Raw genomic sequence first — 26,309 nt, forward strand, 5'->3', positions numbered from 1 at the left:
CTTTCGGAGGCAACAACAACACCGTTTCCGACACCAGCGAGAGAAGAGTCTTTTCAACTGTGTAACGTAAGTTGTTTTCGGAACATTTTTATCATCAGCTTGAGAAGCATTTCTGAATGGTTATGAAGCGCCAATCTGTCAGCAAGAGCGCATTATTGGCCCAGTGTCAGGGCAAACGAAAGTGGTAGTAGTTCTAGGTACTTTTGTTAGAGAACAGTGGTCCCATATTTAGTTCTGTTTGATACCGATGTTACACGGTGCACTTTCAATTGCGATCGAACGCGATCGGGATGAGGATCGCGGTCACAATTTTACAATCGAGAATTGAGATCCGGATCAGGCTCGACCGCCATCGAAAGTGATCGCGTGACACCGGTTTTAGAATGTGGCCGCGCTCTCCTTATAGGGTACATTTATTATCCTTGCTTTCTCATAAAGGTGCCCACCAAGCAGAGTTCCGAGGCACTGAGCCCCCGACAAAGTCAATGTACCCCACCGTGGCACTACAATGCTCTCGAACATGTAGCTAGGTTTGCGGCAATAAATCATCCCGCAAAGAGAAACCGCTGAGACTACGTCTGTAGTGAGAGATCGCAGTGCCAGAAGATGTAATCGTTAACATAATCACATAATACGGAATCGCAACAAAATATTGCCACCTGGTATTTCGAGCCAGCAAACGGTCAGTATTGCATGCCCAGCAAAAAACGGCGAAGAAGACGACGAAGTCAAAGATAACGTGCCAGCTGGGGAACCGTCTCTTGATATCTGGCATTTTTCGTGTCTGTCTGCTGGTACTGTTTCCTACTCTTGCCTTAGCGCGTGACAAACAGGTGGAGATGCTGGGTAATCTAATCTATGCACCAAACCCCACCGAGCAGCAGGAGCGCCAGCTCCGTACCGAGGGTTACGCCTGCACACGGCGACAGCAGAAGGACTCGTGGAAAAGCCCCTGAGTTTGGGCTCCTCCCAGAGATTTTGGCAGCTCCAACCACCCCAACCGGTATGGAAGGCGCAACGCCGATTCATTGTACGCTACCAAATCCGTGGACGCCGAATCCCTTCCACAGCGCCATACATAGGGATGTCGAAGATTGGCTGGTGCACTATGAACGTGTTGCCGTGTTCAACAAGTGAGATGACAAGTGAGAAAAACGTATATTTCAGCCTTAACGATGGCGCACGTGTTTGGTATGAGAACCGTGCAGATGCCCTAACTTCATGAGCAGAATTCAAACGCCGGTTTCTTGGGACGTATGCGCGCCCTGATCGCCGCGAACGAGCTGAGCGTGATCTTCAGTGCCGTATAAAAATGCTGAACGAAGGTGTCGCAATGTATGTCGAGGACATGATGCTTCTTTTTCGACGAGCCGACCCCAGCTTGTCGGAAAAAAAGAAGGTGTGGTGCCTCATGAGCGGGGTGAAACAGCAGCTGTTCGGCGGTCTCGTCCGCAGTCCTCCCAAAACGGTGGCAGAATTTCCTTCCGAGGCCGTCACCATAGAACAGACAATTCGGCACAGGGCAGCATCATAGGAACGCCAAGGGATCACTGCCTCACCTACGGAGTTCTTCGGAACTCCCGGGGGCCACGGGGGCCATGTCGATTTCTTTCGAGAGCTCATTCGTTCCGTAATCCGCGAAGAACAGAAGAAACTGTCGGTTCCCTTACAGCCGACACTCAGCTCCTTGTCCAGGCTTCTCTGTGACGAAATCCAGCATGCGCTAAGAGAACCACCCCTCAACACAGAATCTCGACCGTTAAGAACTGACACCCCCGCATGTCATATTCGCAAGCTTTGAGGCAGCCTGCCCCTCCTCTCTCCCCGCTTCGCACCGCGTGCCCGGCTATGCTACAGCACATCCAAACGCCCTCGTATTACCAAGACCCCCGACAGGCCCCAAGAAAATCAGCGTGGTGGGCACCTGATCGCCGTCCCCTTCGCTTTCACTGTCGCGAAGCTCGGCATGTCTACCGACAGTGCTCCTGTCGAAAGGTTGGACTACGCGGATTCTCAGCAAACTCACCGCGGCCTAGGTTCGGCCAGCGTCCTCCTGAAATTGAAGAATACATTGGCCAGCAGCGCGAATCCTCATCAGCTCGACATCATTCACCCTCCCCTTCGCCGCGGCGGTTTTCTCCGACTCGCCGCACGTATTCGAGTGTGGTGCAGGGTCGGTCGCCCAGCCCGCGCCGGGAAAACTAACCACAGCGGTCTTCGGGGGCGAGGCCGCTCAGTCTGGACGTTCTCAAGGACCCCTACTGACGCGTATGCTTACCAACGATACATCGACGACGACTGTACCTGCTGATTATGGAAGAATTTCCATTGGACATTCCTGTACTGCTCGACGGTCGTGAATTGGCTACTTTAGTGGACACTGGAGCGGATTATTCTATAGTCAGCGAAAACTGGCCACCCTTATGAATAAAGTGATTACGCCTTGGAATCAAGCACCGGTTCGTACAGCTGGCGGGCACATCGTCACACCACTCGGCATGTGCGCGTCATTTTTTTTTTTTTGTTGTTGACTGATTCGCGGCTCTACGTTTGTTTCCAGCTTGAGCATTCTCCCTCAGTGTTCTCGATACCTAATCATCGGCATGGACTTCCTCATGGAGCACGCAGCTATCATCGACTTTCGACAACGCCTCGTCACTTTATCGACAAAGAGCGCCGCAGCGACGACGAACACCATCCACCCTCGTGCATCTCTTCGTGTAATTGACGACGCTGTCACTTTACCACGGCGTGCAAGTGTCGTGGTTCAAGTGGCATGTGACAGACTCTTACACGGTGAAGCGGTCGCAGAAAGCAATCGCTCTTTCCAGCTTTCTCAAGGTGTTTGCCTAGCAAGAAGCCTTATTGATCTCCATGAGGGCCACTGCGAGGTTCTTGTCACGAACTTCAGCTACGAACACCGGCGCCTTTTCCCCGGTACTGTCATGGCCTAAGCCGACCCGATCGCCGATGTCACTGAGTGTTTTGTTTCTGAGGCAATCGGCACTGCTGAAGCACCGCTACGCAACGTCGGCATTAGTCCAACGCTTCCTGAAGTGAACAAACAACCCCTGTGCGAGCCGTTGCTCGAGTTCCACTCTTGCTTACGTCAAAGATCGATTACGAAACACCGTATCATCAACTATGACGACGTGCCCCCCGTACGGAAACAGCCTGATCGTGTTTCCCCGACCGAACGGCATGCGATTCAAACGCAGGTGAAGCAAATGCTTCAGGACGGCGTAATACAACCTCCATTCACTCCCTGGTCATCGCCAGTCGTTCTTGTAAAAAAGAAAGATGGCACGCTTCGGTGTTGTGTTGACTACCCAAAGCTAAACAACGTCACAAAGAAAGACCTGTACCCGTTGCCTCGTGTCGACGATATCTTGGGTGCGATCGGAGATGGTTGTTCGGCGCGTTTGTTCGGTTACCGGCGCGCGCGATTATCCTACTCCGCGCCGACGTCGCCAGCCGCGGGGCGCGGCCACGTTTTTGGTGACGTCAAAGTGACGACACGCTCCACTCAATCATCCTCCCACCGAGCATTTCGTCTGCTAGGCGATGAACTCGACGGGAGCTGGGAAGTTTGGAGCGATCATACGGCTTCGCATGGCGCGTCTGGTGGATTGGATTGGATCCAACAGGCGGCTGCGGCATGGCACGTTTGGATCCAATCCATAGTTTAATTCGAGAAAATCGCGTCCGTTGGGAACTTAGGTTGTTGCGCTGGCGTTTCTAGAGGAAGGAGGAGAGAGGGTGGCGGTGCGAAACGCGTTTGAAGAAATGGCACAAAATGAATTACGGCGTCATTTTTGTTTCTCGAAACAAATAATTCGTTGGTTGTACAGCGAAATCGACCCCATCATTGGTGCCGGCGAGCCACTGGAATGTTGTCACTGCCTCTTGAAAAGTGCGCCACTCTTCCCGTCGTTTCTTCTTCTTTTTTCTTCTCGCGGTGTGCGACACCACCTAGGGACGACACAAAGAAATTAATAGTTATAAGTTGCAGTAGTCACACGTACTACTATTTCAAAACGTGTTTGGGCTTGAGAAGAAAAAATACATTTTTTAGATAAAGATTTCATTCATTTGGAAGACGAGAAACATTTCGTTTTATAGTTTACTGTCTGCAAACAGACGACAAACGACGGAAGTAAACTTCCGGGGAGGTCACCGCTTCCTGATTGGCTGCTCCCTCCGCCCCGTTGTCACAATTTTGCATACTGCCACTTAGTGACGTTGCAGCAACCGAACAGAACGCGTATCGAACAAAATATCTCCGATCGAGTTCCTGGGCAGGGTGAGGCGCGCGAAGTATTTCTCTTCTATGGATCTGCTAACTGGCTACTGGCAAATCGAAGTAAATGAGCGGAACCGCGAGAAAAGTGCTTTCGTTACTCCGGACGGCTGTTACGAATTTAGAGTACTCCCTTTCGGCCTCCATTCCGGTCCAGCCACATTCCAGCGAATGATGGATACCGTTCTCGCTGACCTCAAATGGAAAAGCTGCCTCGTCTATCTCGATGATGTTGTCCTTTCAGAAACTTTTGACGAGCACTTTCGAAAGCCTTCGGAATGCGCTCTAAACCATTCGATCGGCTGACCTTACACTCAAGCCAGAGAAATGCCATTTCGGTGACGAGGAACTGAAGTTCCTTGGTCACGTCGTGAGCACGGCAGGTGTGCGGCCCGATCCCCAGAAGGCTGCTGCCGTAGCTACTTTTCCGGCTCCAACCCACAAGAAGTTTCCGACGATTTTTAGGCTTTTGTGCATGTTATAGACGCTTCATTGAAAATTTTTTGAAGATTGCAGAGCCGCTATTTCGCCTTACACGTGACGACGCGCCATTCCTCTGGACTGATGAAGAACAGACTGCCTTTGCGGAGCTACAAAGTCGATTGTCTTCTCCCATGTTCGGTCATTTTGATGAGTATGGTGACACAGAAGTACGCACTGATGCCAGCAATATCAGTCTCGGAGCTATCCTGGTGCAACCGCAAGACGGCACTGAACAAGTTATCGCCTACGCGAGCCACACTCTGTCACGCGCAGAGTCCAATTATTCCACCACGGAGAAGGAACGGGGAATGAAAACAGCGAGGAGACAGAAGACAGCATGAGGAGGAGTATGCACCGGAACCGTGAGGCGAATCGTGTGGCAAAAGCTTGAGAAGTATAGTGCCGCGCACGAGAGGCTTTGCGGCGATTGCTACGAGATGGCGCCACACTAGCCCGCGTCGTCTGGATGGCAGTAATGCGTTGCATGAGTAGCGTTTGTCAGCGGCGGGTGCAGTGAATCGCGTCCACGCGTCACCAATGGGCGTCATCTCACGATCTCCCAATTAGAGAAGCCGTCGCGCCAAATTTGGCTCCGTTTGCAACGCGCCGCACGAGGCAGATTGTTCGCACCTTTCGATTTATCGCGAAATGAAAGCACGTATACAACTGCGCTCAAATTTCGTATTAGGGAGTGTTGTAGTCGCCGGTGAAATCTTATAGGTAATTACATTTTGTAGGCGTAGGCGTCAATGTATAGAAAGAGAAGGGCATTTCAGTAAGTACACACTGAAATACGAAATGCGAAAACTTCCGCCGAGGCCGTCAAATGGGTACCAGCACCAATGGAGTCCTTCAGACCATATACATCTCTTCCTTCGTAAATCAGAGCAGAGAGCTCAACAGAGCTATAAATAAAACAACAATGTTACAGAGAAGTTTGGAATAAAGCAACGCGAATTATCGGTGATGTAACAATGCCTACTAAAAAGTACACAATACGTACGTCAATTTCAAATTGTTCAAAGTCTCCTTGCCCTGTGATAAAGATCAGCCTGTGTGAAACCTGCAGGAGGAAAGCGTTTACCGACGATGTCCAATTACCGCTGCTTCGCATCAGCTGACACATTCTAATGCCTGTAAATTTCCGAATCTGATTGCACATCACTGTCGAAATACTTTGGGAGAAGGCACAGCGAAATTTGGGTAATTTAGTGACGTACTTTTAGAGCGAAGCTGTATATGGCTAGCTGCTGGAACAAAATTACGTGCGTCTATCGAGCCGTGTAGATCGCGAATTGATCCCCATGCGTGGGCCGATTCCGAAGATAGTGCAATACCTCGCCGACCCGCGGCAGGAATAAGCGGATAAGAACAGGCACTACACTTTGAGCCGCGTCGGCCATGTCTACGTTTGCACCGTCCTCACTTTGTCGGCGTTCCAGGCGCTTGCTTATCTCCTTCCCTTTCTTTCGGCTCGTCCGTAGTGGCAGTCCCGTAAGCGTTTTGCCTGCCAAGACCGCGAGGCGGAAGGAAATGCGAATCGTTCAAGTGGACCCGAACCCTCAAACTTGAAATGTTTCACCGGAGCAACGGCCAGAATTCAGAGGGAGTTTCCGGGCAACCAATTTTGTGTGGCCTGTGTTGTACGTGACCTCTTGTGGTTTTCAAGTGACCTCATAACCATTACTGCACTGCGGGACGTTGGCAAACGCACAATCACCTTGGCTACGGTGAACCAGTGTGTCCCCTCGGTGAGCGGTGATGCGCCTGTCGGTTTTACTTGCCAGATTCGTTATTAAAAGGTGTCGTACCGCGTTTTGCAAAAATACATGGGTATGTATACTCTCCGGTGCCTCGGATCATCTTCCGAGGCTGAACATCGTGGAACAGTGCCTAGTTGCGCCTCGCCTTCCATTTATGTGCACACGGCGTTCGACGCGCGGCAATGGACGGCTATTGGTCGTCAATCAATACGGTTATGACACAGTACAGCCTGGCTGGTCATCCTTCTTCACAGAGTGGAAAGGCACTGAATCCTTTGTCCTCCTTCAGCTTTTTCCTACCTCTTTGTTGTTACGCAGAAGTAGTCTTTTGTTGAATCTTTTTGTAATCCGACACACACACACACACACACACACACACACACACACACATATATATGTATAAAAATATATATATATATATATATATATATATATATATATATATATATATATATATATATATATATATATATATATATAGGTTGTGTGTGTTTATGGTGGAAGAAACAAAGGGAAAGGGGCACACTTATGAAACTTGCAAGTTTAATGTGTTAACGTTTCGGCCGTGCCACGGCCTTCTGACAACGAAGGGCGTGCCACGGCCCAAACGCTAGAACATTAAACATGCAATTTTCGTAAGAAGTGTGCCCTTCGTTTCTTCAACTACCTGTTCAGCAGACCTACAGAACTCTTCCTTGAATTACATATATATATATATATATATATATATAATATATATATATATATATATATATATATATATATATATTGTTCATTTGTGTCTATATAGGAGTAGAAAGAATTACCCGCCGTCTCACTAGTTTCCAGCGAGTTCGACAGAGGGAATCTTGTAGTGAACAGTGGCAAGTATTACGCAGTAATACACGGATGAACGGAAGTTCCTTTTTCCAGAAATGTTGCCTTACTGCATAAACATTATGCAGATTTAACACAGACATCGTAGTTTTATTAGAATAAAGGAATCTTTTATCAAGCGAGTAATTAAATTTCTTGCAATTAGGGAATTAGGGAACTAACGCGCCACAGTCCTGAGAGGAGGTAGACACGGCGGTAGAGAGGAAGTAGGGGGAGGAGGTACCAGATTGGTTAGAACCGACGCAATCACGAAACGGGTGAATGCTTGCCTTGCCGCTCTTCGCTCACATAGATGCACTGAAGCTAACGTTTAACATAATCTCACCCCTCTCGTATTGCTGTAAACACTCAAGAACTTAAACATTCGCACCAGATCCAATTATCGTCATTCGACGTAAAGGACACGGAAAGGTTTGCTTGCATCAATTCCCATAGCGCGTGTAATCCACATAATTGTTAGTTGCTTCCTTCTTGGTGCCCAAACCACCCACCCCAATTTACACGCGTCGTTGACAAGTGGTTCAGGTTTCGTGAAAATAACACCTTTGCCGCCGGCTGCTCCTGCCTTAGCCTGACGGTTCCAGAGTCTGGCAGGCTTCTGTCTAAGAATATCGTAAGTCGGACTAGATGATCTTTGTGGGTTTTTATAGCACCCTTAGGTGAAAAGGCAGATTGAAACAAGTTACTGAGAAGGTTGCGCAAAACAGAAAAAATTATACCTCGTTGTAGAAGTGTTACTGTTAGTCTTAGCGGCCTCCGTGCATATTGCAGTCGTGCTTCCCTTGATATATTTTTGATATGATGCAAGCTTACGCTATGCGCGACATTTGATTTCATACATGACTTCTTTCCGTCCCTACAGCGCGCTGCAATCCTTCAGAGAGCCAACAACAAGGAGCATGTGCTGGAGCAGCACGAAGACCACGCTGCTTCTAGTATCCCTCGTGTGCATCGTGAGTGCCTGCTTGCTTACCATGTGACCAGCGCTAAGCGCCCCAGACTCGCTTTGTTTGAGCAGTAGGGAGTAGGCGACTTCCAAATGCGGCTCCCTAACGATTTCGGCTCCTTCGTGGCTGGTTACCACGAGGCGCCATTGAAATGCGCCCGGCCACCATTTAAATGTTACGATAAGCTCCAGCACGCTAAAGCCATTAGCAAAGTCTCAACAGCGGCTGAATATACGATAAGATCACCTTGATTCAACCGTGCTGGATGAATCCCTCGTGGCGACTATTGTGAAAAGGAAACTTCCTCGTTTCCCTCAAATCGAATTAAACAATTGCAGGTTTCAGACACCGCTATTTTTTGTGAAATCACTTGTAACGTGATTATGTGTGTGGTTTCTGCGATATCAATTATATCAACATTACTGGTAAATGTCCGCCGTGGACGTTGGCATCCCCGTGAAGTTTTGTAGAAAGTCCAAGTACGCTAAGATCGCGGCCACGGATGGTGTGTTGTAGGTGCGACAAGAGTCATACAAGGGGGAGCCCAGAAGCAATTGGCTACCTGCAGCGCCGTCTTCTCGCGTGCCCAAGAGAGGGAGGCGGGGAAACTGCGCGAAAGCGGGGCAACGGGGAAAGGTGAAAAGAAGGGGCGGGGGAGGTAGCGGAGGGGCAAGGTAGCGCACGTGTCCGCTTCTGATCCGGCGGCAGCTGCGCGGCTGAGGTACGGTCGCGTTCGTCTTATCTTGCAGGGAATATGCGGTGGTTTCGAAGGCAGCTTCATGGAGAAAGAAATTTCAACAAGAGCAGACACTCCCATAGAGCCCAGCGGCCGAATTGACTGTAGCACACCAAGCGGATAGTATTAACTCCTTCCGGTTTCGGTTTTGGGCGCGCGCGTTTTGAACACCAGTTGGTACACGCCGCGACGGCTCCGCTGTTCGGCGCGGCATTTATTTGCTTCTGCTGAACCACGCGTGGCCTTGGCGTGGAATCGTTTAATTATTTAGTAAAAATGATTGCGAACGACCTTTACAAGACTCCGCCGAATCCGCCAGGTGCAATTTCATAAAGAAAACGCAAGACGTCTTCTGAAATGAAATGTTTATCTTGCTCTATATAAATACTCGTTCCGGGCTTCTACATTCATCCAAAGTTGGGGCACCAGGTAAGCATCAGTCGTTGCTGTACGAAGCTCCACCGGATGTCATCAGCTGAAAGAGAGTAAATTACAAGCATGTATCAATTTGGTATACCTAACAGGAGTATTGCGTGTAGAGGCGAAACGTGCGCAAGTGGTGAATGAGCGACATTACAGATAAATTCACTTTTACGTACATTTCGCAGCAAAGACTCCTCCCAAACAATGCCATAAAATCTGAACAAAACATCCGATTTTCAAGCACCGCTCCTTTGCCGGGCATTACTTCCTGCACCCTAAGTGCACAAATACACGGGTGACTGCGCGTTTCCAAAATAACTTGGCCTTAGTCGACGCGATGGCACGCCAAGTACACAGTGGTGGCTACAACACAGGCTCAGCCAGACCATATTACACGCTCGCAGAATGCCTTCTAGTCGCACTCAAGATAGGCTCAAGACAAAGCCTGTTTTCAGTAGCTCAGAATACATAAGTGTTAAGTCCTTGAGCTCCCCCGTGTTGTCTTTTACGCTTCCTGTCGGCGCATGCAACAATCCCGTGTTACCACTCTCGGCAATCGCTCGTCGCGTTTTCGACAAGCGTGAGTACCGAAAATGTATATGTTGTTGCAGCGCTATAAAATGCGTCACAAACTTGTCCCACTAAAATTCAGTACACGCAATACTAACTCACTATGGCCGGCTAGCTTTTTTGCTAACAGCTTCACAACCCCAGATGCGGCGAGCATGCCTCAACATATCCCAAAAAGTTACCAAATAAATTACAATACTTTTTCGGGTTACAGAATGCGTCACGAACTTCTACCAGTAAGATTCAGTACACGCGAAACTGCGGCACACAGCCGAGCTGCTTTTCGTTAACTGCGCCACTACGCCGAGCGCGGCCACTGTGCTTGAAAAGTACCCAAAAAAGTAGTGAAATTAGTTACGATAATGTCTGTGGTCAGAGAAAGCGCCAAGACTTGTCCCGGTAAGATTCAGTACACGCGAAACTGCGTCACACGGCCAAAGTGCTTTTCGTCAGAAAGCCAGGTGCGGCAAGCGTGCCCAAAAACTACCGAAATAAGTTATTATTATGCTTGGGCTCATAGAAAGCGTCGCAAACATCTCCCAGTACGAGTAATTAACTCATATTAACTAGGCTTGGACTGCGGTGCTGTTTTTTGATAACTGCGTCACTACATGGGTTCAGCTTTGTGCAGTAAGCCTAAATGTGCTTGAAGTGCGTCGCAGACTGTCAAACAATATTCCTCGCCTTGCTGTAGTCCAGTAGTGCAGCGGTGCCGTGTCGCAATGCAGACGGAACACAAAAGAACGCCGGGAGCCCCAAAAACGGGCGACATCCAAAAGGGACGGGTCGCCGAGCACGCGAGCTTCACATGCGCAGCCGGCTCCGCTCACTCCAGCCGCTTGTCTGGCGCATGACGTATGCACGCGCGTCTGGCGTGCCGCTAGCTTGTTGCTTGGCAACGCAACAAAAAGTTGCGAGGTATAAGTTCATTTACAGGCAAAACTTTTTTCACTTTTAGTGGGAAAGAATTAAAGAAAATAAGACGTTGTCTGGAAGTTTATTTCACATTCCTTTTTTTCTGATGCTCGCGTCAACTAACGGATGGAGTTGAAACTAGGCGTAACGTGTTTCCTGTTGCCAGTTTTTGAAGAGTGTCCCCTCTTGTTGAACTTCTTTCTCTATGGCAGCATACACGAGATAGATGATGACGTCGTGTTTGCGGTGTTCTCACGCGCCTAGTTGGCGTTGAAGCGAGGTGCAGCACGAAGGGGAATTCTATCGTCGCTGCTGCCCCCCTCGAGCACGCCAGCCATCTGACAGCGAATATCAGCGTGCTTGTTAATTTCGTTAATAAGCAAATGTTTACAGCAGTTTACACAGCTGAGAAGCTACCAACCTTACTATCGTATAGCTCTCTTATCGCAAATACTGTTTCGTAGCAATATTGCAGTCAACGCTTCGCATTTGTGGCGAAACGGTGACTTCTTTATGTAACGCCCTGGTTGCGCCACGACTGAAGAAGCGTAGTGTTCCAGAGGGTGCTTTCGGCCTTGTGTTGTATGCGAATGGGGATCGTAGCCAGTCTTTAGTTTTAACCTTTTTGGTCAAATTGCATTTGCTTTACTTATCGAAGGATAGCGAATTGTGTTCGATGCCGGAGGACTACCGAACAAAGACGGCACATGCGAAGGTGCTGTCTTCTGGCTAGTCTTCTGACATTCTATTCGTCGTTTACTTACAGTGCATGAACGGGTTCAACCTTACATCAAGGTTTCTGAAGCTCCAGGATAAGCTACGCGAGCAGGAAATAGCCGCATACATACCGGACGTCACCGACATTTCAAGCTGGGGTAAGCCATATTGCACTGCGTAAACTGGTGTAGTGACCTTGCCTGTAGCTACCACTCCAGCACAACTCATTACGAGGTAGCGACATTAATATGCACAAGCAGAGGCGTACGGTTCCCTAAAATAATGCGACGCTTTTGCATGTTTTTATTGGTCGTCATGATTTGCATAAAAAATAGTCCCTCTGGTTTTTTATTCTCCGGTACACACTTTGACATTGTTGAGCAGCAGCTCGATGTACACTGGCTACTCCAACATACTAACAGCGCTATAAGCGCTGACAAACAACGCTCTTTCTTGTGTCTGTTGTTTTGCGCTAAACAAAGTATTCATAGATTCGCACCAACTAGCCCGCCGACGCATTGTGCGCTTTAAAGAACTTGTAATATTCGCATTTCGCACTAAATATTAGTCGTATATAAAATTTCAATGACGTGTGAATGACTTTTTCTAATTCTGCGGAGTGGAATGGTGTTGAAGCAAAATGACGAAGGTAGACAAGCTGGCTATACTGAACAATTCTGGGCAGCCGCTAGCGGAGCACTGCAAACAAATAATCTATACTAGAAATTTAAAACACACTTTCACGACGGGCGAAGGATAGAACGTCATTTAACATACTGGAGGGCCCCTGCAATACTTTTCAGTAAAGTTATGAAATGTATTTTACATGAAAGGGTACCATATTGTTGTGGAGCCCCCAGTAGTGGCATCAGACAGAAGAAGACGATTTGACGTGTAGAGGTGGAATCGGTCTGTACAGCCGCGCTGTCAAGGCATCGTTGTCTCTCTTGTAAATATTGTAGATACATCTTTATATGTGACTTCTGCAACGTAACAAAGTGGTGAGAGGTGCGGGGTACCCACGAGAAACAACAACGAAACTCCGCAACGGTCGTCACTTAGGACTTGGACAACATGACGGACTAAGCAGGACCCGACCTGGCGCGGCCTACATAAACGCCTACAACCCCGACGGTTGTGCTGAATAAGCCGCGGGATTCAGGAACGTTCAGCAGTACCGACTACTGCGACGTGGAAGATTAAATCACCACGTATGAGAGTGATGAGTGCCCGATGGAGCCGACGCCTAAAGTTCTCGCACCGGCTGCATCACGCACCATCCGCGTCGTCGACGGAGGAAAGCCTTCCGTGCTTGGTGTGTGCACCGCTCCCATTGGCATCGCGCGACACCTGACGACTGTTTTATTTGCCGTTTTGGAACAATGCCCTTATGACGTTATACTAGGCTTAGACCATTTATCGTGCTATTCAGCTTTCCTTGATAGCGCGTCTGGTGTCATTCAACTTGAACTGCCCCACGGGTGCTGTAGTCCACCACTCACCGACCCACGGTTATGCTCTCCGGAACACATCCGCCTTTCGCCTGAAGCCACAGCGTACGTCATTCTACTGTCGTTCGTCTCTGTTCCTGACGGCGTCTATGTACTGTGTTCCACTGCTCACATACTGCTCGAAAGAGAATAGGCCATTCCCCATACCATGCTCACTGTTACAAGCAATAAGACTTCCTTCCCTCTCCCTTATTTTAACTGCTTGACTCTAATTTTTCCCCGATACATGTCTTTGGGCGAAATCTCGCCGGTGAACGATTCCCAGACATCGGCTCTTGAAGCTGACATTCCATCGCCTTCTGCAGGAACCTCCGATTCACCGACTTTGCCAAATGAATTTAGCAAACTAATTGCATCTCATCTTTTTCCAGCACTAGCTGCTGACCTCCGCCATCTCTTGGAATCTTACCGCGACATTTTTTACCTTGACGGCCACCCGTAGTCCAGACATCGGTGTTCACCCATCGCATTTACACCGGTGACGCCAATCGCCGTACCGTGTTTCACATGGTGAACGGCAAGTGATACAACGTGAAGTCGGTGAGATGTTGGCCAAAGGCGTTATCGAGCTATCTTGCAGTACGTGGGCGCCTCCTGTTGTCCTTATCAAGAAGAAGGACGGCAGTTGGCCCTTTTGTGTAGATTACAGAAACCTCAACAAGATCACACGCAAGCATGTCGACCCCTCGCCGCGTATTGATGACGCCTTGGACTGCTTGCACGGAGCCAGGTACTTTTCATCGATTGACCTCAGATCAGACTATTGGCTAATCTCGGTAGATGACATGGACCGTGAGAAACTGCTTTCGTAACACGTGACGGCCTCTACCAATTCAAGGATATGCAGTTCGGCCTTTGTAATGCCCCAGCATCCTTCGAAGGAATGATGGACTTCTTACTTCGCGGCTACAAATGGTCCGCATGTCTGTGTTATCCAGATGACGTCATAGTCTTTTCACCAACTTTCACGAGTAATTTAACGTGTAAATCGGCTATTCTTGTTGTTTTCCGACGCACCGGCCAGAAACTGAACTCATCCAAGCGTCAATTTTGACGTCGTCAAATTACTTTTGTTGGCCATTTTTTCAGCGCCGCTGGCGTTCAACCCAACCCTGACAAGATTCACGCAGTCCAGAACGTTCCTGTTCCATCTTCTAATGCAGACGTAAGAACCTTTGTTGGGCTATGATCATATTTCCGTCGTTTTATCAAGGATTTCGCCGAAAGTGCTCGCCCGTTCACCGAATTACTTAAGAAGGACGTTCCTTTCACATGGGGCCTTGCTCAAACCAAAGCCGTCTCCGCCCTCGAATACTTGCTCGCGGCTCCCCCATTGCTGGCTTATTATGATTCAATTGCCGCCACTTAGCTTCATACGGATGCCAGTGGTCATGGAATGGGGACTGTACTTGTTCAATGGTAGGGTAACGCAGACCGCGTAATTGCATACGCCAGCCACCTCCTGCCACTCACCAAGAGAAATTTTTCAATTACACAACGGGAGTGTCTGGCGTTAGTTTGGGCAGCTGCCAAATTGCACCCCTACTTGTATTACCACGCGTTTTCTGTGGTCACCCATTACCACGACGTGTGCTGGCTATCCTCACTTAAAGACCCCTCTGGACGATTCAGTAGATGGGCGCTGCGGCTCCAAGAATATTAATTTGCTGTTTTATACAAGTCACGCCGTTTGCAGAAGCATGCCGACTGCCTCTTCCGTCATCCTGTCGACCGTCCTGAATATGATGCGCATGACACTGACTCTTGTGTCTTGGCCATTTATGATCTGCACGACATCCGCACTGAACAACGGCGTGATGACGGCTTACGTGTTGTCATAAATCGTCTAAATTCTGTACATTCTGAACCAACACTGTGCATGTTCGTGCTCCGCGACGGCGTTCTCTACCGTCGCAGCTCACGCCCTGAAGGACCAGAATTTTCACTCGTTGTGCCACGCCATCTCCAGACATCAGTTCTTGTACTGTTGCATGACGCCCGTACTGCAGGCCAACTCGGCGTTTTGCGTGCTTACGATCGCGTACGGCGCCGCTTCTACTGACCAGGCCTGTACCACTCTGTGCACCGCTACGTTGCAGCCTGTGTGTTCTGTAAGCGGCATAAAAAACCTGGGGCGCTATAACGTAAAACTATTCCAAAATTTTCTATTTCAATTCTGCAATCAGCCCACCCCGATTGGTCAAAAACTTGTTTGGACAACCCCCACTTCGCCTTTCTGTCACGCGACGTAACGAAAACCGCGAAAGCTCCCCGTCTTATATGACTTGTACACACTGATAATGCGTAATTTTACCGAACAAAGCAAAAATAGTTATTTCTGATTCGATGGCTTTTTGCCATTACCCCTCGGCTATTGGTCAAAAGTTTTCGGGCCGCGCCCACTTCACCTGCCTCCCACGCGACGTCACAAAACTGCAAAAACTTAGCGCGTGAAAGCGACGCGTACACGTAAAAGGTACATTAGTATGCCGAATAAAACTGAATTTTCTTCTGAATAGCCGCAGGCTGCCCCGTTCCGGAAGGAATAAAAAATGGCCTCCGCCGATCGCTCCGGCACTGGCTGCTCGCCCCTGCCGGAAAGCATGGGTTTATTTGCGTGTAATAAAACTTTTTGCGTGGCCGTGTAATGTTTTCGAGAACTTTCGGCACGTTTACGACCTCGTTCTGCCAATTCTCCTTTGCTGAGGATCCGTTTTAGCGTCATTTTTAAGCTTCCGTTGCATGCCGCCGCGTTTGTAGGCGATTCGCCGCAAGCTAAGTACGAGAAAGCGGACCAATCGCAGACGCCGGCACCACCCTCTTTATCCGGTTATCAGAATTCAGCGCAGTGGCTCGGCCCCATCGAATCCTTCTCCACTTGAGCATGCTCTTCGCCTCTTGTGAGCCAATTAAATAAGACAAGCCGCTTAGTGCAGACAATGTTATTCGTTTTTCAAGCAAGCAAAAGTGACCTCCTCTGAACGAGGGGAGCATTTGATTGGTTTGTTCAGACAACCCTGTGCCGCCCGATGCTTGCGTCGGCGGTTACGCAAATTCGACATTAGGAAACTGGAATAAAAACACATTGGAATAGTTTTACGTTATACGGCTCCTGCTGTGCTCCCCGCTGTACGCCTTCACCCCATCGATGTGCCCTGAGAACCATTATTTCGAGTCGGTCTCGATCTTCTCGGCTCTTCACTAGCGTCGAAATCTGGCAATACGTGAGTCGCTGTCGCGACTGATTACGCGACCCGGTACGCGATAACGCGAGCGTTGCGCACAAACTGTGCAACTGAGGTGGTAGATTTCCTTTTGCGTGGCGTCATCCTCCATCATGGCGCTTTCCACCACCTACCACCCGCAGACAAACGGACCGATGGAGCGGCTCCATAGCACGTTCACTGAAATGCTGTCTGTGGGCGTTTCTGACAACCACAGTGATTGGGACAGCACGTTAACCCTTCGTGACCTTCGCCTGCAATTCATCCCGCCACAAGACCACTGGCTTTTCACACCTTTACCTTCTGTTCGGTCACCACGCTTCTTTGCCCTTTGGCACACTGCTTCCTTTCTCGACGAATATTCCCACTCAATAAGCTCAAGACGTCTTCTCCCGGGCTCACACGGCAGGCTAGATTGCCGGCTGCCGGCTCACCGAGTTTCAGGCCACGCCGAAGATCCGGTACGACAGCGGACATCGGGATGTTCGATTTCCTCCTGGCTCCATTGTGCTGCTATGGACACCCTGATGTCGCCACGTTGGCTCGTCTGAAAAAGCTGCTGCCGCGCTACACAGGGCCCTACACGATATTCCGTCAGCTTGGTGATGTTAACTACGAGATCACTCTGGTGAACTCGCATGTCCCCACGGACGTTGTACATGTGTCCCGGCAGAAGCCTTAGCTTGCCGCGAGTTCACCTCCTTTATAATTAGCGCCGACACAGCGCCTTTACAGGCGATGGTTATGTTATGCAGAAACGAAGGATGGCGCCAGTCAGAGGATGATTTCACGTGTAGAGGTGAAATCGGTCTCGACAGCCATCTTGTTCATGCATCGTTGTCTCTCTTGTAAATATTGTAAATGCATCTTTATATGTGACTTCTGCAACGTAACAATATTAAAAATATTTGCAATAAGAAGTAGCATCCACCCATACGGCAACGCATCACTGCCGAAAGTAGCGCGGGAAAGGGGTGCTCCCCAGGAACCAACATAGATAGCTTGCGTCACGTCTGAGTTTCGTGCGCAGTCGATGGCTGAGAAGAGTCGGTCATAAATTTAAATATTTTCGGTGCTTCGACGCTGGTTGTGCCATGCACTCTGGCCAGGTTTACCGAAGCTGCGCATATTGCGGTAACAGATGCAGTACACTCTTGTAGCTGTCGCAGATTTCACAGCGAACCACTGCACAACCGCGCGGCAGTTTACAGTTCATATTAAGCAAAGAGCTTGTGGAGCGCGTTTCACACTGCTTACACCACTGAGAAGACGACAAACATCGCGTTCCTGCTGCATGTGTACTTGGGTTCTTCTTGCGTTCAAGTGACTCTACCTCCAAATCCCAGAGCATTTCTCAACACCGCGCTGCAGATTGACTTAGTGATAATGATGTTGATTTATTTTTGACCCCTTAGATACGGGTGGCGACAAACAGCCACCTATCCTGTTTGAGCCAAACACCATAGCCACTGAGCAACCTCGGCGGGTGAGGTCGTAGCTGTGTGCCCATAAGGTCGCAGCCCAACGCAGTAACCGCGCAGCTGCAATGGGCGGAACTCCTGTTGTTGGTCCAAACAGTAGCTGTAAAGGCTTATGATCCATGATTATGGAGAATGCTCGACCATAAATATAGCAATGAAACATCTTTATACCAAAGATTATGGCCAATGCCTCTTTTTCAAGCCGTCTGCGTTACTTCTCCGGCTCCGACACTGCGCACGAAACGAAAGCAACCGGTTTAGATCTACCACCCTCGAAAACGCGGGAAAGTACTGGAGCTACTCCGTACTGCGATGAATTACAGATTAGATTAGATATAGAGTTTAACGTGCCAAAACCACTTTCTGATTATGAGGCACGCCGTAGTGGAAGACTCCGGAAATTTCGACCACCTGGGGATCTTTAACGTGCACCTAAATCTAAGTACACGGGTGTTTTCGCATTTCGCCCCCATCGAAATGCGGCCGCCGTGGCCGGGATTCGATCCCGCGACCTCGTGCTCAGCAGCCCAACACCATAGCCACTGAGCAACCACGGCGGGTGCGATGAATTACAGGCCAGCTTCAACGGTATATCCGGGTCGTAATGTGCCAGCACCTGCGAGGATCACAACATTGTTTCGACTTGATCGAACGCTGGGCGGCAGTGGTAGTTCCAACACTAAGGAGCGTCTTTCTGCAAAAGCCGGTAAAGGGGCTCAGCAACCATTCATAGATAAGGCACGAGCTTCCTGCAATAGTTCACTACACCTAGGAATTACTGTAGTCGCTGCTTTGTTGTTGGTGCAGCAGCCTTCATAACTGCCTCGATTTTGTCTTGTGAGGCGCGACTCCTACGGCACTTTTGTTTTGCTACAGGTAGCAGAGCTCGTTTCGAAAAAACGCTAATTCGTTCTTCACCCTGACACCTCGCTCTAACAGACGTTTCAAGAGAACTTCAATGTTTATGAAATGTTCTTCAGCAGTTTTTCACGTGGCTAAAATGTCATCGAGAGAAAAACACACTTCGATAAGCGCCTTCGGCATTTTTTCCATACTTCATTTTTAAAAATACCTGGCACTGACGCAATTCCGCAAGGTAGCCTGTTAACTCTAAACGGCCCTGTCTGCGTGTTTAACGTTAAGTAGTTAGACTCTTCCGACATGAGTACTTGCTGGTAGGCCTTGTTCAGATCAATCTCCGCAAAATGCAGACCCTCGGCCAGAGCTGCCAATATATCGTCTATCTTAGGCGGCGGGTAGTGTGTGATGTCAAGTGAGAAATATATCATTGTCTTATAATCACCATATAGGCGTATCCTGCCATGTTTCTTCATCACGACACTGCGGGTGTGGCATACTCCGCTGTATTCACAGGCGTGAGAATTCCTAGTTTAACCAATTTAGCTTCTCAGCTTCTACAGCTTACTGCAATGCGAACGGCGCATCCTTTGCTTTTAGGAACCTCGGCCGGTTCTCCGGTTTGAAAAAACAGCTCGGGCCGTTCGTCTGTGATAGCACCTAACTCTTCCTTAAACAGTTTTTTTTTTGCTTTACTAGCAATCCGTCGACCCTTTCCTTCGTTCGGGTAAGACAAGTCGAACACTGACGAGACGTGGTTCGGGCCCCGAATGCTATTCCAGACTAGGCATACTGCGTGCAGCCACTTTCGTCCTTGCGGTGGTGGTCCGGCTTTGTCGACGGGGTAGAGCGGGAATTTAGCCTTCAGTACCCCGTGCTGCACGTCGACGACCACGACCCCCCGTCTAACAAGTGCTCCAGTATAGGTGCGTAGGCTGACGTCAGTTAGTATGCAGCGCGCCGATCGAAACTGCTGTTTGATCTGCTTGTAATGCAGAATTGACACCGCAGCTCCCGTGTCCAGTTCCATTTCTACCAGTGCATCAGTTATCCTTAGGTCAACACAAATGAAAGCGTGGCTTAAGCCTAGTTTGGAAATGCTGGTAGTCATCGCCTGCGTCAAACATAGAGCATTTTCACACTCTTTTCTTTCGTACACCCATCATGAGACTGGTTGTTACTGCGCCGATAGGGCATTTGTATATGTCCTTTCTTTGCACACTTATTGCAAGTATCCTGAATGCGAGGGCACACTGCATGATCAAAGGGTTGACAGAACCGCAGTTGTAACAAACAAGTCGGGGTTTAGTAGCTGTCGCGTGCACCTCGCATACATCAGCATGTGCCTATTTGCTCGCTCCTTCCACTTGTTGTAGTTTGCAGTCAGTGACTCCGCGACTCGAGGCTAGGCGACATACTTTCGGGCTGCTTTCATGGCCACGGCGCGGTCTACCACTTTCGAGAAAGTTAATTTATCGTCCTCGGTAAAGAGTACTCGCTGCACTTCCTCCCGGAGTAGTCCGCAAACGAAACGCTGCCACAGCGCTTCGTCTAAATTGGCTCCAAATTGCCAGGTCTGAGACAACTTGAGAGGCTCCGAAGCATATTCAGGCACGGACTCGCCTTCGTGTTGTGCTCTGCGGCGAAACTTGGCCCGTTCGCCAATCCGCCTCTTTCATGGCGCGACGGCGCATGCGCCCTGCCCTAGCGGATTAGTCACGAAACGTTTTGGAAGGGTCGCGCGCGTGGCCACGTTCCGGAAATTCCCCCGAAATAAGAAGCGCTCGGGCGCACGCTGCTGTAAACACTCGTGCCGGTGTACCGCGTTCAAATTCTACTGGTAGTTCGACGTCGGTGCAGTGTCGAAAACGTGCGTAGCGTAAGACCGCAGCTCCACATTAAAAGAGAAAGCGGCCAGGGCATCATCCGAGTTGTTCGGACGGCACCGTTAGCCAGGTAGTTGCCGCCTTTCAATGATGACTAGCAAATTTAACGAAAAACCCATGCGTTACATATGAGCGACACTTAAGTACATCACGTTACTGACGAAGTCTTCTTGCAGCGCCGGTCCTCACTCGCTGGTGGTGGCAGCGCGTGCCTGACTGCACGTACTCGTAAGGCGTGGCAACACTGGATCGATACGAGACCGACAAGACGCTCACTCCAATGATTGACCGACTATTGTGCGTCCCTGAAACCTTTTTATCATACCAGGTCCACAGCGATGCACCCGATGAGCGCGAGTTGTACTGCGACGGGCTTTGTTGTCGACGGCACCGTCAAAATCAGCGTGCCGACCATCGTTCCACCGAAACCCGCGCAATCGGCCGTCGAACTGACAACACAATAGCGACAGCGTCTTTGTTTGTATATACAATTAATCGTGCTCAAATGAGACCAACACGCCTACAGAGTTGAAATGAACAAGCTTTGCACCTCTCGTGCCGTGCCCATGATGTTTGAGCCAATGTCCATCCTGTTCAGCGAAGGTTAACCTGGCGCCGTCGAGTTTGTGCACCCGCTACCGGCGGACCTGAACTGAAATGTAAGCAGTTAGATCGAACGAACCTGCTTTTATAGTTCCGTTCTGGCCTTAGCGATTTCAAATCTACTACGCTTCACTTCGCACGGCGGGTACACAGTAAGCGGTAAGCGGCGACACAGCGCTGTGCACACATCTGTACTTCACCGTACCTGTAGGCTTGTCGCCCGCATTCGCTACGTATATGGGTGGGCCTGTGCGTGTTGCTTTGTCGACACATTTCTCAATTTCGGAGATGCACTGTTTGTCTCTGCTTCAAGCGGCAAACAAGAGACTGCGCATTCAGCATAAAACTGCATAAACAACCACCTCGCTCAGTTATACCAACGGCCGTGTGAACGATGGAACCCGCGCATTTTTCGTGCGAGAACAACACGGCCTGCAAATGAGCACTTATGCGAGCACAGATTTCTCTAATAACGCTCTATTGAGTGCTAAAACTGTAAGTATGATGGAGTTAAAGAAAAGTGAGAATGAGTTAGTTAACAGCCCATAATATACGTATCTGGATCACAGTTGCCGCTGTTTAAGTGGTTGGGCCACTCATATTGACTCGTCTCAGGGTGCAAAAGCCCGGCACATATGCGCAGATATGCATGTTTTGCTACGTTTTGACACTGTTTCATATCAGCGATGCACCTTTTCCACAATATTTGACAATAACAACAATCTGCGGCTGTAGATTTTGATGTAAACAAGTGCTACGATCCGATAAATCGTACGCAGACGGCTGCGCTCGAAGACTCCTTGAATATGCGAAATGTCTAAGTAATGTGTAAAAGGAATACAAAAAGCGATGTCTAATTTCAGAAATCAGTGACAAATTTCAAGGCAGCCGTGTCGCATAACGGAACTCAGCGTGCCTTTATCGGCCCCACTGTTTGCAGGAAAGTGCACTCAGGCCTGCTCACCCAGTAGTCGGTGAGTGCTACATAGCTTCCAGAAACGACATTCTGTCCCGAAGAAGCCATTAATAATGATACGCGATCCACGAAGTGCACAGCCGACGCGCACTCAACGTGGGCGCAGGTACACAAATCAACCGGCGAAAGCACCGGGACCCTTCCAATACGTTTTCAGCGGCGTGCGGCAGAGGGCAGCTCAGAAAAATGAAAGAGCTGGATTGCGGACGGCATTGGAGCCAGGTGGGCATCGAAGATGCTCTTCAGTTGCTGGAAACGTTTGACCTACGGCAGCTCACATGTGACCATCGACTTCAGCAACCCACACGTTCGCGTGCCGATGATGCTGATGAATGCGCGCACCTTGTCGCTGTCCGGAGCTTTGTTGACAGTCGGAAGAAAACGTCAACCTCTCCTTGAATGCCGTCCATTCACTTGCGGTAATAACAAACGACTCCATCTGACCCAGCTGTCCAGCGGACCGCATTGTCGCTTAATAGTTACCCTTCCACTGAGTGCAGCACTATCAGCACGCTTCAAAATCCGACTTCAACGGACGCGTATTTCGCAACGACTTGACTTCTTCGCCAAACCTCCGACTGCTTTAATCCCACTCTCGTCGCTAAGTGTGGCGCCTCTGCCAGGGACTGAACAGGCAAGTGTTCCAATGGAAAACGGCAGTTTATTGCCCGAAGCTTACGGGCTCGTGGTTACATCAGGAATGGAACGATAACTCACAGAGCATGACATTTTAAGCACTTGTGCGCGCATGCCCACTAACGGCAGTCTGGTTATCAGGTGCCCTATTGCGGACAAACCAATTATGCCTGTGGTTCGATTACATTGCGAAAACTTTTATTTTCTATAACTTTGTTGTCCTTTTTTTTTCTCGCTGTTTCTTGTTTCATATTCGGTAGTGTCTCCGACGTGGCGAAGACGTTTTGGCCTCTTAGTTTTGATAACCACAAGTGACAGCACTCAAAGCGTCCTCACGCCAGCTCGACAGCCACATGTAATACACCATTGGATAATCGGATAAACACGTTTATGGCGCGGTTTCCATATTACGATTATACTGATGTTTTCCCATTTGCTGTGTAGCGCAAGTAAGAAAGGCACAAGAAACATATTAAGCTTGTGACCCGAAGGCCTGATGTATTTGGCAGGCCGTCAGCCTTGAGTACATATTGTTTCCTGTCGCCTTAACTTGTCATATGTAAGTCTTAAAAGGGTTTCGACACATCAAGCAAACTGCCGTAGGCAAGAGAAAAGGAATCAAAACAACAAATTATTTAGTGAATTGGTATCTGACCCGGGCATATAGCGTAGCAATCGCTAATTTTACCACTACACCAACAAAGTGGTCGATTTGCAATATTTCCTCCATTTGTAATAATAACCGTTGACAAAAAAAACTGTGCGGCTTTCTGCCGTATGAATTAGGTTGATTTAGACATTTATAAAAACCAATTCTTGTGCGCTTTACGTAAATTCTGCACTAGCACTGATTCTAAGGGTGCTCAACACAAACAGCCATGGCGTGTTTTGTTACAAAAGTGAGACCCCAACTGCATTGGCAGTGATTACCATTGAAGTGAGCTATTTTGCACATATTTCCCATCGAATTTGCGCAAAACCCCATTTATGCAATTGTTTGTGCGGACTAAATGGCATAAAAGTGGAAGGGTGTAATACAGACAGGGCCGAAAATGCTTTTAAAAGTATGCAGTACGACGACATCTTATACGACGACGTAACTAGGGCTGCTAATTATTAAGTCTTTAGGAGTGATCTTCATAGGGATACAAATAAAGCAGCCTCTCGAAAAAGCGTCAAGGAAGACCTGCTTTGAGAGACAAAGCAAGCGGCATGACTAGGGTCACTCGACCCCTTTCGCGAAAGAAAACTGACGGCGACTTGAAGAGCGGTCAGGAAAGCTAGCTGCACGGAGATGCGTTGCGCTTCTCTGCATTCGTTAATTAACGACTCTATTATTTGTGGAGTGCCGTTTAGATGTCGACATCTTCGCAATTGTGAAATGCTGCAACACGAAGGATTTCCACCTATATCACTTAGTGGAGCAGTAGCGAAGTGTAACTGCAGCATTTATCTATTTGTGATAAGCACGCATTGTCACACAGTGTCGCGTCGAGGGGCACTGAATGGGATGCATTTTTCTTGCCTTCAAAGCTCGCATCTACGCTAACCAAGCAAAGGAGGCAATTGTTACGGCAACGACGGGCATGCCAATCGTCACCGGCAGCACCGAAAGAGGCACGCTGCCCACAACACGCACAATATAAACGCTGACGCGAACGCAATTTGTATTTAGCCGTTCAGCGTGTTATGCCCAACGTATCCTAACGTGAAACATGACAAAACCTACAAGAAACGTAGAACGTAATCATTAAAAAACAAAAGACTCTTGGATCCATCTAACGTACCTGTAAAGAAAGTTGTAAGCAGACTTGCTACGTCCCTGTGCCCACAGCCTATGGGAAATTCTATGAATCCGATTAACATCGGTTAACACACAGGCAGCACGTTGTCGCGTTTCTGTTACCGATGATCCTGAAGAGAAATATTTGCGTACTTTGTGTTACAGTAAACGACCGCAAAACCTCCGACGAGATCACCATGGGGTTGGCCAGTGTCAGCCTAATCTTCGACGCCGTCCTACTGACTGGCGCAGCAAGGGTAATGCCCTTTTTGTTCGATTAGCGCGAAAGCCTCGTGAATACCAGTAGCTGTAGTTTTCTACAAGCCTATAATATGGTGGAGTCGAATCGATTCAACGTAGTAGTAGCCGCTGACCAGGAAAGTGCACTTATTTCATGCGCATAGTATACGCAAGAGCATTCGCATTCGGTAAAAAGAAAAAAAAAAACTGAGTAACTCGTAAAGAGCGACGTCCCTCATGCAAGCACTGGCTATGAGTTGCCGTAGCCGAGGGCTGCGAAGTATTTCGAGCAGGCAGGATTGCCTACGGAATAGCATACATAAGCGCCGGAGCGCGTTGGTATTATGCCCTCACTGAAATGCGCCCGAGGCGGCCTATAATTGAGCCCTGGACCTTGTTCTCAGAAACAGGATTCCATATTGACACGTGTACTTATATTTAACGGGCAACCACGTTTCGCCGCCTAACAAGTGTTATCGCACAGCGCGGGACGCGTCTGCATGTATCCGAAGTTTCTGGAAAGTTATCGATGCTTCTATCCGCTGTCTGTTGTCGCCGAACCTTGTATTATCTGATTTCATCGCGTGACTCGAATGTTGTTGAACTTTGTGGAAGGCATGCGGGTCCCAACGATTAGTCTGGAACATTCGACGACTGTTGTATAAAAGCCGACGCACTTGACCCGCTGATCAGATTTTCGACGATCGCCGAGCGTGTTCGCCACTATCGTTGTGCTATAAGTGTAGCCTGTTTTGTGGGCACAAGTTCGCCCAATAAAAGTTAGTTTTGTCGTTCACAGTATGGCTACTGTATTATTGAACGTCACCACCACGTGACAATATATACAGAGTCGGCACGGCGGGTGGCGTATTAAAGGGTAATCATATCTACATGGTTTATTCTGCCGTGCTGCAGTATCGAGGACAGATTTACTGCGTAATTTTGCGTATAGTGTGCTGCTGTTATTACTCGAGACGTGAGGTACACTTTAGACTAGGGATCTTTCTAAATAGAACTGGCGTGAAACGTATAGGTGTGCAAGTAGTTGGTCAATTTGGCAATTCTTAGTGATAATGGGTATCCTGCTGAACACGCTGAGAATTACCTATTTATATTTATTGTCCTAGTCGTCTGAACTGTGGCCATCGCTGCGGATTGCAAGGTAAACTAAAGGAAAAGCCATTATCCTTTAGTTTTCATTGCTTGATGGCGCTGCCACACTACTCGCACGTACCAAACTCAAATAGTGCGAGCTATATAAACGCAAGAAAATACAATCAATAAGACAAAAGCCAGAAAATATGAACGCATATATTCCCCAGGCGTCACGAAGAATACAAAGTGAGAAGTTACCTTTTCTTTATTATGGGGTCTTACGTGC

At 48.7% G+C, this 26,309-nt stretch overlaps 1 long non-coding RNA gene across 1 annotated transcript; it reads left to right on the plus strand.

Moving 5' to 3' along the window:
* Positions 1-25,708, plus strand: LOC140218788 (uncharacterized). The gene is made up of 4 exons (XR_011894973.1): positions 1-66; positions 8,285-8,375; positions 11,780-11,888; positions 24,854-25,708. It is a non-coding gene; the product is annotated as an uncharacterized lncRNA (long non-coding RNA).
* The last annotated feature ends 601 nt before the right edge of the window (positions 25,709-26,309 follow it).

Source organism: Dermacentor andersoni, chromosome 6 (genome assembly GCF_023375885.2).
Source record: "Dermacentor andersoni chromosome 6, qqDerAnde1_hic_scaffold, whole genome shotgun sequence".
NCBI classification, from domain to species: Eukaryota; Metazoa; Arthropoda; class Arachnida; order Ixodida; family Ixodidae; genus Dermacentor; species Dermacentor andersoni.